This window comes from Aythya marila (assembly GCF_965140915.1).
Source record: "Aythya marila genome assembly, chromosome: W".
NCBI lineage: Eukaryota > Metazoa > Chordata > Aves > Anseriformes > Anatidae > Aythya > Aythya marila.
Window position 1 is genome coordinate 15,350,452 of NC_139081.1, and position 15,888 is coordinate 15,366,339.

Genomic DNA, 15,888 nt, shown 5'->3' on the forward strand with positions numbered 1-15,888 from the left:
GAAAAGGAAAAAATAAATTAAAATTGGTTCATTACTGTATGATAGAATGGCCAAAAAAACCTTTAAGACCGTGTGTTTTCTGGCCTGTTTTTGGATCGTTTGATGATTGGATTTGTCAGGCTTTGAATATATACGTTAATTCAAAAGAGCCTTTCTGTCAGGAAGAAAGTGAGTATGCAGAATTGTGGATTGGGACTCCACGTCCAGCCTCAATATTAGCACTAAAAACAAATGAGGATTCTGGAGGGGAGGAAAAGCAGGAAAAAAGAAAGAATGATGAATGGGAGCCGCTGGATAATTTACCACCACCACCACCACCTCTGGGTCCTAATAACACACTCCCGGCTCTCCCGGCTCCCCCTCTGGTAATCTCTCCGGCAGTGCAGCCATGGTCCCTGCCTCCACCACAAACAGCACCAGAATTAGACCTGCCTCCGGCTGCATGCACAAGAAGTAAGACTGCCGTACCTGAAGAAACCTCTCTATATCCATTAAGAGAAGTACCCCTTGGAGGCAATCAGGGAGGATTTGGGTTCGTGGCAGTCCCTTTAAACACCACAGAGGTGAGATCTTTTAGGAAAGAAATGGGGACTCTGTTAAATGACCCCCTCGGAGTAGCCGAAAGACTAGATCAATTCCTGGGTCCTAACACTTATACCTGGGAAGAAATACAATCCATTTTAGCAATCTTATTTACTGTTGAGGAAAGGGGAATGATTAGGCAAGCTGGAATGAGGATTTGGGAAAGACAAAATCAAGCTGGACCCCCAGGAGATCAAAAATGGCCAAATGTGGATCCCCACTGGGATCACCAGCAACCCCAGGGAAGACAAAACATGAGAGATTTGAGAACAATGATTATACAAGGGATCAGAGAAGCGGTTCCACGAGGAAAAAACATTAATAAAACATTCAATGAACAACAAGGAAAAGAGGAATCTCCAACAGAATGGTTGGAGAGATTAAAGAAAAGTTTACAAATGTATTCGGGGATCGATCCAAATACAGCAATTGGAACCGCACTCCTTAGAACACAATTCGTAGCCAAATCCTGGGTGGACATAAGAAAGAAATTGGAAAAGTTAGAAAATTGGCAAGAGAGAGGATTAGAAGAGTTACTTAGAGAAGCGCAAAAAGTATATGTCAGGAGAGATGAGGAGAAACAAAAAACAAAAGCCAAGATCTTTGTAGCAGCAGTAAAAGAAAGTCAGAAAAAGCCCTTGTTAGGAGAGAGGGAGAAGAGAAGAAGTATAGAAGAAACCCCTAGAGGTCAGCCTTCTCAAGGGAATTCAGCGATCCCCGCTTGTTACTATTGTCAAAAAAGAGGACATTTACAGAAGAATTGTCGTAAGCGGGAACAAGACGAGAAAATGTTTAAAGAAGAATAGGGGTGTCAGGGGCTATATCTTCTGGGGACTTCAACATCAACAGAGCCCTTGATAAAACTATTAATTGGTCCCCATAAAGAAGAAGTACTATTTTTAGTAGATACAGGAGCTGAAAGATCCACTATTCAAAAGCTCCCAGAGGGAATAAAAGAAGGGAAGAGTTATACGTCTGTAATAGGGGCAAGAGGGGAGCCCTTTAAGGTTCCTGTTTTAAAAGATGTGGAAATAGAAACTGATCAAAAGATTTGTCTTAATGATTTACTTTTGCTTCCTGAAGCGGGGTACAATTTACTAGGAAGGGATTTGATTTTAAAATTGAACTTAAGCATTCAGAGTCAAGGGGATAAATTGCAAATCAAATTATACACTTTAACCCAAAAAGATGAAGAAGTTATTAACCCTTTAGTGTGGTATAAGGAGGGAGAAATTGGAAAAATGGAAATGGACCCCATAAATGTTCAGATAATGGATCCACATCGTCCTATTCGAATTAAACAATATCCTATACCAATGGAGGGTCGAAGGGGATTAAAACCTATAGTTGATAGACTTTTGGAGGAAGGGACTTTAGAACCATGTATGTCACCTCACAATACACCCATCCTCCCTGTGAAGAAATCGGATGGGTCATACAGACTGGTACAGGATCTGAGAGCTGTAAATCAGCGAACAATCACTAAATTCCCTGTGGTAGCAAATCCTTACACCCTGCTGAGTCATGTCTCTCCCAAATATACTTGGTATAGTGTAATAGATCTGAAAGATGCTTTTTGGACCTGTCCTTTAGATGAAAATTCCAGGGATTACTTTGCTTTCGAGTGGGAAGACCCGGAGACAGGACGAAAACAACAATTAAGGTGGACTGTGCTACCACAAGGGTTTACTGAGTCACCGAATCTATTTGGACAAACTTTGGAAAAAGTTCTACAAGATTTTACATTACCTGGGGAGGTAAAGTTATTGCAATATGTGGATGATTTGTTAATAGCTGGAGAGACTGAAGAAGGAACCCGAAAAGCCACTATTAATTTGTTAAATTTTCTGGGGGAAAAGGGATTAAAAGTGTCCCGATCAAAGTTACAATTTGTGGAACAGGAGGTAAAATACTTAGGACACTGGTTAAGCAGGGGAGAAAAGAAATTGGATCCTGACAGGGTATCTGGGATCCTCTCCTTAAGACCCCCACAAACTAAAAAGGAAATTCGGCAAGTATTGGGATTATTAGGATATTGTAGACCGTGGCTTGAAGGCTACAGTGAAAAAGTTAAATTTTTATATGAAAAACTAATTGATAATCGATTCAAGTGGTCCACAGAAGATGATCAAAAATTTGAAGAAATAAAAAAAGCATTAATACAAGCACCTGTATTAAGTCTCCCAGATCTAGAGAAACCCTTTTATCTTTTTGTGAACACATCAAACCAGACAGCATATGGAGTCCTTACTCAAGATTGGGCAGGAATTAAAAAACCCGTGGGGTATTGTTCTAAATTACTTGATCCAGTAAGTAGGGGGTGGCCTGCTTGTCTTCAAGCCTTGGTTGCTACAGCATTATTGATAGAAGAAGTGAGAAAGATTACTTTTAGTGCTCCCTTAAAAGTGTATACTCCACACAATGTCAGAAGTGTCTTACAACAGAGAGCGGAGAAATGGTTAACAGACAGCCGGATCCTAAAGTATGAAGCTATACTAATTGACTCCCCTGATTTAGAATTGAAGGTAACCTCTGCTCAGAGCCCAGCACAATTTTTATTTGGAAAACCCTCAGAGGAACTACAACATAATTGTTTGGAGGTAATCGAGACCCAGACTAAAGTGAGACCCGATTTGAGAGATACTGAATTAGAAAAGGGAGAGATACTATTCATAGACGGTTCCTCTCGAGTAGTAGAGGGAAAAAGAAAAACAGGGTATGCCATAATTAATAAACACCTGGAATCTGTGGAATCAGGCCCCCTGAGTCCATCATGGTCAGCTCAGGCTTGTGAGCTGTATGCCCTATACAGGGCCCTGGAACTATTAAAGGGAAAAAGTGGAACTATATATACAGATTCTAAATATGCATATGGAGTGGTTCACACCTTTGGAAAAATTTGGGAGGAAAGAGGTTTAATTAATACTCAAGGGAAGAATCTTATACATCAAGAATTAATAAGGAAAATTTTAAAAGCTTTAAGGGAACCTAAAGAAATAGCAGTAGTACATGTAAGAGGGCATCAGAAAGGATTGGAATACCACACTAGGGGAAATAATCTAGCAGATAAAGAAGCTCAGGAAGCAGCTTTAAGAATTCAGGCTGCTAAAATTAATATAGTACAGGAAGAAGTAAGACAAGAAGAAGAAAAAGAAGAAGAAGAAAAGAAGTTTACTCCTGAAGAACAAACAAAATTGGAGAAAATAGGTGCTAAATTAGAACAAGGAAAATGGACATTGCCAGATGGACGAGAAATGTTACCAAAAGCTTATGCAAGACAAATATTGGAACGTTTGCATACCCAAACACACTGGGGTACAAGAGCATTAAGTAATCACTTACTTAAACAATTTGGTTGTATAGGGGTTTTTGAAATAGCAAAGCAAATCACACAAGGTTGTTTAACTTGTCAGAAAATAAATAAGAAAATATTTCGACAGGCGGCAGCGGGAGGAAGAAAAACAGCATATCGGCCTTTTGAGAGAGTACAAGTTGATTTTACTGAATTGCCTAAAGTAGGGAGAATCAAGTATTTATTGGTAATTGTTGATCATTTAACACAATGGGTGGAAGCTTATCCTGTGGCACGAGCTACGGCGCAAACGGTGACAAAAATTTTATTGGAACATCTGATACCTAGATATGGGATAATCCAGTACATTGATTCTGACCAAGGCACACACTTTACTTCTAAAATAATAAAATTATTATGTCAATCATTAGGTATTCAGTGGGAATATCATACTCCATGGCACCCACAAAGCTCAGGGAAAGTAGAGAGAATGAATCAAACAATAAAACAGCAATTGGCTAAATTGATGATTGAGACACAATTGCCCTGGACTCGATGTTTACCATTGGCACTTTTAAACATAAGAACTAAATCACACAGTGAGACTGGATTATCACCATATGAAATGTTATACGGTATGCCTTACTCACAGGGAATGCCCCTGGGGGATAATGTAGTTGAGGATCGAAGTATCCAGAAATATATAATTACTATTGGGAAGAGGTTGCAAGAACTAAGAGAAATTGGAATACTGGTTCAGACACCACCTTTAGGGTTTACCATCCATCAAATACAACCAGGGGATAAGGTCTTAATAAAAACTTGGAAAGAAGAATCCTTACAACCCCGGTGGGAGGGACCGTATCTTGTTTTACTTACCACTGAAACAGCTGTGAGAACAGCAGAAAGGGGTTGGACCCATGCATCCAGAGTGAAAGGACCAATAAATACCCAAAACCTGGAAGGTTGAGTCCGCTCCTGGGGAACTAATGTTCCGGAAATAGGGCCTGCTCTGCATGAAATACCAGAAGAAAGGGACAAGCCTGCAATGAAGAAAGGGGAGAAGGCAAGACCGGGGCAGGACTCTCCACTGCGGTGTGTATAGTGTGTATAGTCTACCGAGGGAGGCAACCCCTACGGGTATTGACTGCCGAGTGTGAGGGCCTCGACCGGACTTCTCCCGCACTGAAATCAAGCTGTCCCAGAAAAAGAAACAAGCGAGCAGACGAAAAATGTATGTATGTAGTAAGAGGTTTTTTTTAACCTATTGTAATTAGTTTTCCAGGAGCTGAACCACCCTCGAAGGCTGAACAGTGACACCAGTTTAAGTAGATTCTGGAAGTGGATCCAACCCCTTGATTGAGGACATTTCTCACACCCCTACATACCCCCCCTGGACGACGTAGAAGGATGAGAAGGATGCTATACTTCCTGGTACTATTCTTACAAGGGCAATTGAGCCATGGGAATAACTTTTTTATTCTGGGGGAGGAAGTGGCTAAGACTTTTAATCTTAGCAATTGCTGGGTTTGTGGGGAACCAAGAGGAGCTGAAAGTTGGCCTTGGGTGGCTGGCCCAGTTGAACCTAAATGGTGGGTTAGTAATTTAAGTGAAGTTCATAATGGAACACAATTCTGGAAAGAGGAAGAAGGCCCGTGGCAATTGTATTCATCAGAAAAAGGTATATATTGTTTAAACAGAACAGGGACAGTAAAGGTGGGAGAAAGCATTTGTAAATGGACTCTGTCCCCTGGATATGAATGTACTGATCCTGAATGTAGACCTATAAACTGTACAGCAAGTAAAGGAAAATGGAATACTACACATGTCCAGCTGAAAAATGGGACTTGGCTGAAATGCTCATCTAAGGAATTCTTTGGACCTGGGTGTAAAGCCATGGCAAGAGCACAATCAAAAGGACAATTCGATGTTCAAATCTTGAGTTGTCAGCGTGATAACACCACTAGGGAACAGCATGTGGTAAAAATCTATCGCTGGAGGTGGCAAAATGAGAACGGGACGCAAGTGTTTTTTAAACATTTCTGGTCAGCCAATAATATGACAAGTCGTGAAGGAGAAATTAGCTGTAATTGTGAGTGGGAATCTAGTGTAGGGGCTTGGAAGTGTATATATACGAGTATTAAGGAAGCAAACATTGTAACTGGGCCACTTGGTAACGAGAACATCTTGTATTTTCATGCCCCAAGGAATAGAAAAAACTGGGATGGTCCTTTTCCAAATGGGACGTGGGCTTTAAAAGGACATTATTGGATATGTGGCAAACGGGCCTATAAAAGGTTACCAAAAGATTGGTCAGGAATATGCTACGTGGGATACATAAGACCTTTATTCTTTTTATTATCTCAAATACAAGGGAATCACTTAGGAGTAAAATTATATGATGATCTCAATAGGGAGAAACGATATATTGATACCTCTTTAGCTGGAGGTAGTGCTCAAAAATGGAGAGAAAATGAATGGCCCCCTGAAAGAATCATACAATATTATGGACCAGCTACATGGAATCCGAATGAAGTAATATCTGGAGCTCGAGAACCTATTTATAATTTGAATCGCATAATTAGGTTACAAGCAGTTCTCGAAATAATAACTAATCAAACAGCAACAGCTCTGGATCTCCTAGCTGACCAATCTACCCAGATGAGGAATGCTATTTTCCAACACAAAATGGTCTTGGACTATTTACTAGCAGAAGAAGGGGGTGTGTGTGGTAAACTAAATTATTCTAATTGTTGTTTACAAATTGACGATAATGGGAAAGTAGTTAAAAAGATAACCAAGGCAATTAGAAAATTAGCCCACGTCCCAACACAAACCTGGAAGGATATGGAATGGGATTTATTTTCATGGCTGCCTGGTGGACCATGGGTTAAAAGGGTGTTATTTTTATTATTATGTGGTATAATGACGTTATTATTTGTACCTTGTATGATACCTTGTCTTACACTATTAATACGCCGGGTGATAAATAGTACATTGGTAATAACTTCATTAAAAAAAGAAGGGAATATGTCAATTATGATGCTTAAGAATTGGACCCTCCAAGAACAAACTGATGAAATCCAATTATTAATAACAGAAGAGACACGAATTGGGGATATTGAAAAGAAGATAAGGGATTGTGAGGAATGTTTTAACAATTCGTGTCCATAAAGAACAATTCTGTTTGAAATGTTTGAATCCTGTCTGCCTCTGGGCCCTGCCCTGGCAATTCAATGCTTGAACCACAGCTGCAGTGTGTCCCAGTCTCCCCCTCATTCCTCATTCTAGCCAATTTATCACTTCTTAAATTTATGAACCTGTTTGCTTTTGTTATTCCGGACTTCTATTTCTAACACTGCTATAGATGTGTCTGTGAATGGCTGGGGAAGAATGTTTTAATTACCCGTGTGTCTGGGAGTTTCAGAACAACTGATAACAACTAGTGACTGTTATGGGATACTATGTGGATCTTTGGTATCTGGTTAGGGGGGGCCGAGAAAGAAGCTGAAAGGCGGCTGGGAGACAAGATTTGAAGAAGGTGTTTTGAAGAAGGTGTTCCATAAACTTGGGATGGTGCCCAGTAAGTACAAAGGGGAAGAGGAAGACTGCGAGCCTTCAGCATGGAAGACCCCTAGAGACCCCCAGAAGAGACCCCAGAGGAGACTGCGCATGCTCCAGTAGGAGGGACTGCACCCCGGAAGCTAATTTTAATAATCTATTTTTTTTAGAAGTAGTAATGAATATGTATTAGTCTAGGAGCATAAAAATCAGTTGCTTGATGTAATTGGTGTGCATCCTGGTGGAGCGGAGACTCCCGGTGCACCCAGCGCTGTTTGCTTACCTCTATTCCTTTATATCCTTTAATAAATCCTATTTTTCATTTAATTCTAATTTGAATCCTGAGCCATTTATAACATTAATGTTGGAAAAACTCAAGAGTGTGGTATGTGAAGAGGTGCAAAAGCAACAATAGGAGTAAGAAGAGAAGAGGGGGGAATTGTGAGAAACTAAGTTTTGTTTTTTGAAATAGAGAACTAATTTTCTGTATTCCAAGGTAGCTGTGCAGTCATAATAAGGAGAAATGCTAAGTAGATAAGTGGACAGTAGAAGGCCTCACTGTTCCAAAATAAGGTAGCAGCTTGAGAAAAACAGGATGAGCAGTGTGAGAACAGTAAAACAAAGATCACAAATTCTCAAAACATAAGAAAGGATAAATTAAAGGATTGAAAAAAAGAAAAATTGTACATATATGGTATAGAGGAGCGTCGAGTAGCTTGTGAACCTGTAGTACTCAGCCAATGAGGAAACAGGGGAGGTGATCAGGTGTCGGGTAATAGGGAATAAAAGGTTATGATTTGTTTACTAAAATGTGCTCCTGATTGACAGGACGCCCGCAATTGCAATTGCAAATAAAATAGCTTCACAGAAGATCCGTCTGAAGAAAATTATTTGAGATTTTTCTCACTGTCCCGTACTACTAGTCACTGGGTGTCCATGTGATTTAGTCAGTATTTTGTTTTAGTTTTGGATTTGTTCTGGCACTTTGACTCTGAATGTGTTCTTGACATTTCTTAATGGAAAATGCTTAACAGATCACGATTTATACTGGGAAATTTGTTGCAATAAGTGATATTATTTGTAGTAGTGATTGCTGGTTTGTGTTGCTTGAGTGGAAGGTGTAAGGGTTCTCTGCGTGATTGCATGATTGTGCTGTGTGAGTGAGATGCAGTATCGCTGTGAAGCAAGTGTGGAGTCCTGATCCGCGGTTCCGCTATTCTGTGAGGAATATGGCTGGAGATGGATGAAGTGTAAGAGACTGAGAAAAGACATCATAATAGTGTTATTGATAAAAAGACCCCTCTGGGTTGTATCTTGGCCCACTGGAAAGACATTGGTGGACCACCCAGAGGAAATGTTAATTGTAAGACTTCAAGTAATATTGTAACCAATGGTGGACTTAATAGAGAGAAGAAAAAAAAATCAGGATCGAGACTGGGGAGACATTGATCTAATGTTGGGGGAGATGATGGAAACAGAAAAGCAGCTAATTCTTAAAACAGCCTGAGTTCATATGTGAGCTCAGATTGCCAGTGGGACCACTCAGGGAACTGTAGACAATTGCATTCCCCTGACCGACCCTCACTGAGACCCTAATCACTCCGGAAATTATGAATGGTAAAGTAAATACCAAACTCTCATTAAATTGGGAATTGAGAACTGGTTCCGAAAGCTATAAATCATTCAAACATGTATAGTATCCAACAAGATCCAAAAGAAACCCCTACGGAATTTTTGGACCAACTTTGAAATGCAATGAAAAAAAAAACAAAACAAAACAATTTGGACCTGGCTTTGGAAGACAGAGGCAATTGACTAGCCTCTTTCTAGAGCAATCAGCCCCTGATAGCAGAAAGAAATTACAGAAATTGGAGGGACAAGACCCAGAAAGGTTACTGAATGCAGCGTGGAAAGCATTTAGGAATAGGGAAGATGCGAAGGACAGAAGTTATGTAAGCAAACAATGGCTGCACTAGAACAGAAAGGGGGGGGGGGGGGCAAGGGGGAATTGAAAAAAGGTAAAGAAAGGACTTCAGTGGGGTTTAGAGGAACATTAGAACAGAACCAGTGTGCGTACTACAAGAAGGAAGGACACTGGAGGGGAAAAAAAAAAAAAGAAAAAAAAAAGAAAAAGATTGCCTTAGGTTGCAGGATAAACTTGCAACAGTCAGAGCAGGAATGACGGGGACCTGGGGCATCTACCCTAGCAGGTACACTGGTTGAAATAAAGCTAGGGAACAAAGAGAAAGGCTTGGATTTTTTTTTGTTGGTTACGGGAGTTTCTTTCTCTGCGTTAATCCAAAAATTGATTCTGGAAAAGTGCTTAGTCTGAAAATATAATAGGAGCAACTGGCCAACAGGAAAAGACATTTTTTGCAATGCTTGAAATTTAAGTTGGGAAAAATGACTGGAATACATCATTTTTTATGCTTACCCAATTCACCAAGGCCCTTATTAGGAAAGGACTTGCTGGAAAAATTGGATGCAAAAATCTCTTTTGAACAAGGGAAAATGGAAATAAAAGTAATGACTTGCGGAAAACAGACTCCACAATCAGTAAGATTGTAAAATAGGTATGTTTATTCAGCACTGGGCAGCACGGGGGGGTAGTCCCGCCAAAGTCGTGCGCACTTGATGCAGCAACTTGCCTTGGTTTTATGCAGTAAAGTTACATATGCATGAAGTTTCACAATATGCCTATACATATTCATAACCTGTCCCCGCTTCGTATTAAAATTAGTTCCAAGGAGTCATTTCCATAAATTCCCATCTGCGCTTGCACAGTGTATTCTGGTGGTGGTCATCAGGGGTCGTGGGGATGAAGATTGATGACTCTTCCTCGTCACCGCTAGTTGACCTCTTGACTTTGCGCAGACTCAGTTGCTCCTTGGCTGTGAGGCTGTGAGATCCCGAGTTTGTGTCCTTTTTATCAGCACATATTGTGACACCTACACCATAATCTCGAATTTTAGTAAGTAACATTTTCGCATGGGAGTAGTTCAGATCTCTCCCCTAGATGTTTGCAATCATCCTTGCCAAATGGACATGTTCCATTTCTTGGGTGTGCAAAGGTCAATGTCCAATTCATACTGGGTATGCCCCATATGGGGAATTCTAGGTTGCCTCTAGGCAGCACTGTGCACACCTAACACTCAGAAAGGTTGAAACTCACTGCCTGGGTGAGTTTCACATAGGTATTGTGCACCCACTGTTCAGTTTCCTTGACCAGTGATAGAAATGTAACCTTCCAGGTCACATCTGAGTAACCTTTCATGGGGTCTTGGGTGCCTTTTTCATTCTGTTGTGATGGATACAGGCATTCTGCTCCTTGATTCTGATCGCTGTGACCTGGAACAGTCCTTCCCACTGAGGTTCCAAGGTCTTCTCTGCAAGACACTTTACATACACATAATCTCCAGGTTGTCTATTGTGCACTGGTCCATCTAACCCTCTACCCGGAGTCCCACTCACATGCTTTCCAATTTCATTAAGCTGTTTACCTAAAACCACCATATAGGAGGTCATGTTTTCATCACCTACTTGCATGGATATTCCTCTTTGTATTCCATAGGGTCATCCATATAAGATTTCAAAGGAGCATAGCCCTTCCTTTGCCCTTGGTATATGCAAAAGGGCTAAAGGAAGAGACTGAAGCCAGACCAAACTTGCTTCCTCTCCCAATTTCACAATTTGCTGTTTGATTAAGTGGTTCATTTTTCTACTTGGCCACTCGACTGAGGGCGATATGTGGTATGAAGTTGCCAATCTATACCCAAATGGCAGCTAATTTGTTGTACCACTTTTGCCCCTGTCAGAGGATATAGTTGCTGAAACACCAAAACGAGGTATTATTTCTTGAATCTTAATTACCGCCCGAGCCTTGGCTGTTCTAGTTGGGAATGCTTCTGGCCATCCTGAAAAGGTGTCAGTTAATACTGATAAATACTGATACCCCCCTTTTCTTAGGAGTTCAAAAAAATAATTTGCCACTGTTTGGAGCTTGATTACTTTTATACCTGTCTAACAATGGTATACAAATTAGGCCTTATCCATTTTTTATTTAAAAACTCTTATACTACTTCAGCTCCCCAGCATGCTTTATTATGTTCTCCAATTACCATTCAATTTAAAATGGTATCACAATTCTCAATCATTTATTTATGTTATAACTGTAGGTATTCTACTTCATTTTCTAAGGCTTTTGTTTATGTCTGGTTTTCTGTTCCTGGTACTAGTGCCAAAATTTGACTCTCAGATGCCCGTTCTGCCACTCCTTTGGCTCCTGCATCAGCCAATCTATTTCCCCTTCCAATATCAGTATCTTCTGCTTGATGTAAGCAGGTATACCTCAGTATCTCTTCTGCATGTTTAATTGAGAAAGATAAAAGTCCTCTCTCCTTCCAAATTGCCCCGTGTGCATGCACCACACCAAAGGTATATTTCAAATCTGTCCAAATGTTTGCCAGCTCAAAAGCTCTTATCAAGGTGATGATTTACACCTTTTGGGATGATGTTTGTTACCGCATATCCTGTGAGGCGAAATCCCTGGTGGACAAAGCTGATGCCATCTATATACCAGTCCTCTGCATCTTCTAGGGGTGTTTCCTTTAAGTCTGGTCAGCTGGAGTATACCATGTCCATTGTCTTGATGCAATCATGAATGGGTGATATGGAAACTCTGTTACTAAGGAAAGAGGCTGGGTTCACAGTATTAGTGCCAAAAAAATTAGTAAACTAATAGTCCATTATACACATTCCTTTTCTTCTTCAGTAGCTATCATCTGTGTGTTGCAACAATGTCCCCTTTTCCCGAAGGGGTCTTTCAAACTTCAAGATCACAGTTCCCGAATATGGTGGGGCTATTCTTGAACCCCTGTGGTAACACTGTCCATGTAAGCTGAGTTTTCCGTCCTCAATTAGGATTTTCCCATTCAAAGGCAGAGAGTTTCTGGCTTTCAGTTGCCACGGGCAGGCAGAAAAAGGCATCCTGTAAATCTAGTACCATGAACCAAACTTGACTGTTTTTCTCAGTTTGTAATTCCAATCATTTTTCCCAATTGAAATTTCAAGCATTGCAAAAAAACGCGCCTTTTCCTGTTGGCCAGTTGTTCCTACTACATTTACAGACTAATTAACACAGAGAAAGAAGCTCCCATAACCAACAAAAAATTCAAGCCTCTCTCTTCCTTTCCTAGTTTTTTCTTCAACTAGTGGACCTGCTAGGGTAGATGCCCCAGGTCCCTGTCATTCCTGACTGTTGTAAGTTTATCCTGCAGCCTAAGACAATTTCTTTCTGATATCAGGGGCCGACTGCCCTAGAAAGAGGCTAGTCAATTGCCTCTATTTGTATTCTAAAGCCAGGTCCAAATTGGTTTTTTGCTTGTTTTGTTTTGTTTTCCATTGCATTTCAAAGTTGGTCCAAAAATTCCATAGGGGTTTCTTTTGGACCTTGTTGGAACAGATTCTCAATTCCCAATTTAACCAGATTCTGGTATTTACTTTACCGTTCATTATTTCCAGGGTGATTAGGGTCTCAGTGGGGGGTCGGTCAGGGGAATGCAATCGTCGACAGTTCCTGAGCGGTCCCACTGGCAATCTGAGCTCACACATGAACTCAGGTTGTTTTAAGAGTTAGCTGTTTCCATGACAACTCTCTCAGACCTATCATGGTCCCTCTGCCCCACACCCCTAACTCCCTCTCTCATTTCCCCCTTTTCTAAAAGTTAGTAAATTCTTTTCTAAAAGGTTAGTGAGTTATTGTATTCTCCTAACTCCCTCTCTCGGTAACATATTAAACTCTATCCCTGGGAATCCAGAGAAAGCTCCAGAGAGGACTCCCTGAATGGATGTAATTATGAACCAAGTGTCCGGGCGTTTGGACTACAGGAATATCTAGGAGAACAAAGAATGTAGTACCTGAAAAAAAAAGATTTAAAGGAAAATGCTCCCAAGGTATGCCAAAAGCTATACCCACCAAAAGTGGAAGACGGAATGGGAATGGAAGGAATAATCAATACCTTTCTTAAATATGGACTATTAGTCGAATGTGAGTTAGAATATAATACTTCATATAGGCCCAGTTAGAAAGGCAGATGGAACCTATCATATAGTCCAGGACTTAAAGGCCATCAATAGGATCACAAAAGATGTATACCCTGTAGTAGCCAACCCCTATAACCTTTTGACAAAATTAGAAAACAGTCAAGTTTGGTTCATGGTACTAGATTTAAAGGATGCCTTTTTCTGCCTGCCCGTGGCGACTGAAAGCCAGAAACTCTTTGCCTTTGAATGGGAAAATCCCAATACAGGAAGAAAAACTCAGCTTACTTGGGCTGTGTTACCACAGGGGTTCAAGAATAGCCCCACCATATTTGGGAACCAACTAGCCTATGATCTTGAAGCTTGGAAAATCTCTTCAGGAAAAGGGGACACTGTTGCAATATGTAGATGACCTGTTGATCGCTACTGAAGAAGAAAAGGAATGTGTATAATGGACTATTATTAGCTTACTAAATTTTTTTGGCACTAATACTGTGAACCCAGCCTCTTTCCTTAGTAACAGAGTTTCCAGATCACTCATTCATGATTGCATCAAGACTATGTGTTGAGGGATTTTTTGAAACAGCAAGGAGGCCATGACTTGCTGCAGCTGAGCAAACCAAGCTACCAGGACAACTATGAGAAGTTCCCATGAAAATGTTCCCACATCGCCCGATTGAGGAATTTAGACAAATATTGTTGCCAGCAGCTGGCTTCAAGGACGGGATGTCTGTCGTGTTTTCGGCCGTTCTTCCTGCAACATATGGTGCCCAAACAGGCTGAGACCCGCAGATGCTGAGAGACCTGAGAGACACCGAGAGATGTTGATAGACCTGACAGACGCTGACAGGCCTGAGAGACGCTGAGAGACTCCGAGCACAGACCCAAACAGAGAGATAGTGGTGAGACATGGAGATAACGAGATCGCGGTGAGACGCGGAAAAATGATGTATTGCGGTGAGACGCGGGACATCCGTAGTCGAGTTGCTATGGGAGATCGGAGGTGTCAGTGGAAACAGCAGATGACCGCCACCGGGAAGGGGAGGGATGGGGGGACAGCCTGCTCCACCAGAAGCCACAGAGGGGCTTTGGCTCCAGCACCTGGAGCGCCTCCTCCCTCTCTTTCTGCGCTGACTTTGATGTCTGCGGGGAGGTTTCTTGCTCCTTGCTCTCCCAGCTGGTGTTGAGCAGCAGGTTTTTGTTTGTTTGTCTTCGTGGATGTGCTCTTACAGAGGCACGGAGTGTATTGCTCATGGCTTGGCTCTGGGCAGCGGTGGGCCCCTTTGGGGCCGGCTGAAATTGTCCCTTATCTGCCACGGGGAGGCTTCCGAATTCTCCTCGTGAAGAAGAATCTTCCCTTTCCCCATGCCCCCCCCTTCCACCGTGAATGTTGCCATCAAACCCAATACACTGGGGCAGCTAGGTCATTACTGACTTGTAAAGTATCAGGGATTAAATTAACTAAATTAAATTAAGTAATGAAACCCTAAAAAGTGATGGGGGTAGAAGGGGCTGGGATAACAGTGCCACCTTTGGGGGATACCAAGCTGAGACTAGGAGATAAAACGATCACTGGGCAATTATTGTATGTACCCAAGGCAGGGACTAACTTGTTGGGAAGGGATTTGATGATGAAATTGGGCATTCAAATAGTAAATTGTTAGGCTGGAATAACAGTGTTATGAATGGAGTGCTCTCTGGCCCTGAGAGCAAACATACATGTATATTCACCTCTGACTGGAAAGACCCTGAAATGGGGGCGGAAGCAGCAATATAGGTGGACAGTTTTACCTCAGGGCTTAAAGGGCCACCTATCTATTTGGGTAAGTTCTAAAAAGATTTTGGAGCAATTACAACCTCCCAAGGAGGTATTAATGTTAACAAATATGTGGATCGTTTTCTATTGTCAGGACAGGAGAAAAGAGTTGTGAAGAAAGCTACTAACAAGCTATTCGACTTTCTGGGAAAGCAGGGCTTGGGAGTATTGAAAAATAAATTACAATATGGAGAAAGAGAAGTCATGTATTTAAGGCATCTAAAGTCTGAGGGAAAATGAAGAATAAATGCAGAGAGGATTCAGGGAATTGTTGAAAATTAAGAAAGAACTAAAAAGTTTTAAAAGAAAGATTTTTTTTAAGGAATCAGGAGCCATGAAGTCTGAAGGAAAATGGATACTCCCTGATGGGAGAGAAATGCTGAATAAAGTGATAATGAGGCAAATATTAACTGTTTTACATCAGAAGAGTCATTGGGAGGTGCAAGCAATGTGTGATGTTGTGCTAAGAAAGTATGTCTGTGTAGGAATATACATTTTAGGGAAGCACATATGCAGAGGATGTACCATATGTCAAAAGGTAAATAAAAAGGTCTTCTGTAACCCATCTAGAGGGGGACGGGAGCCAGGGGTTTGACCT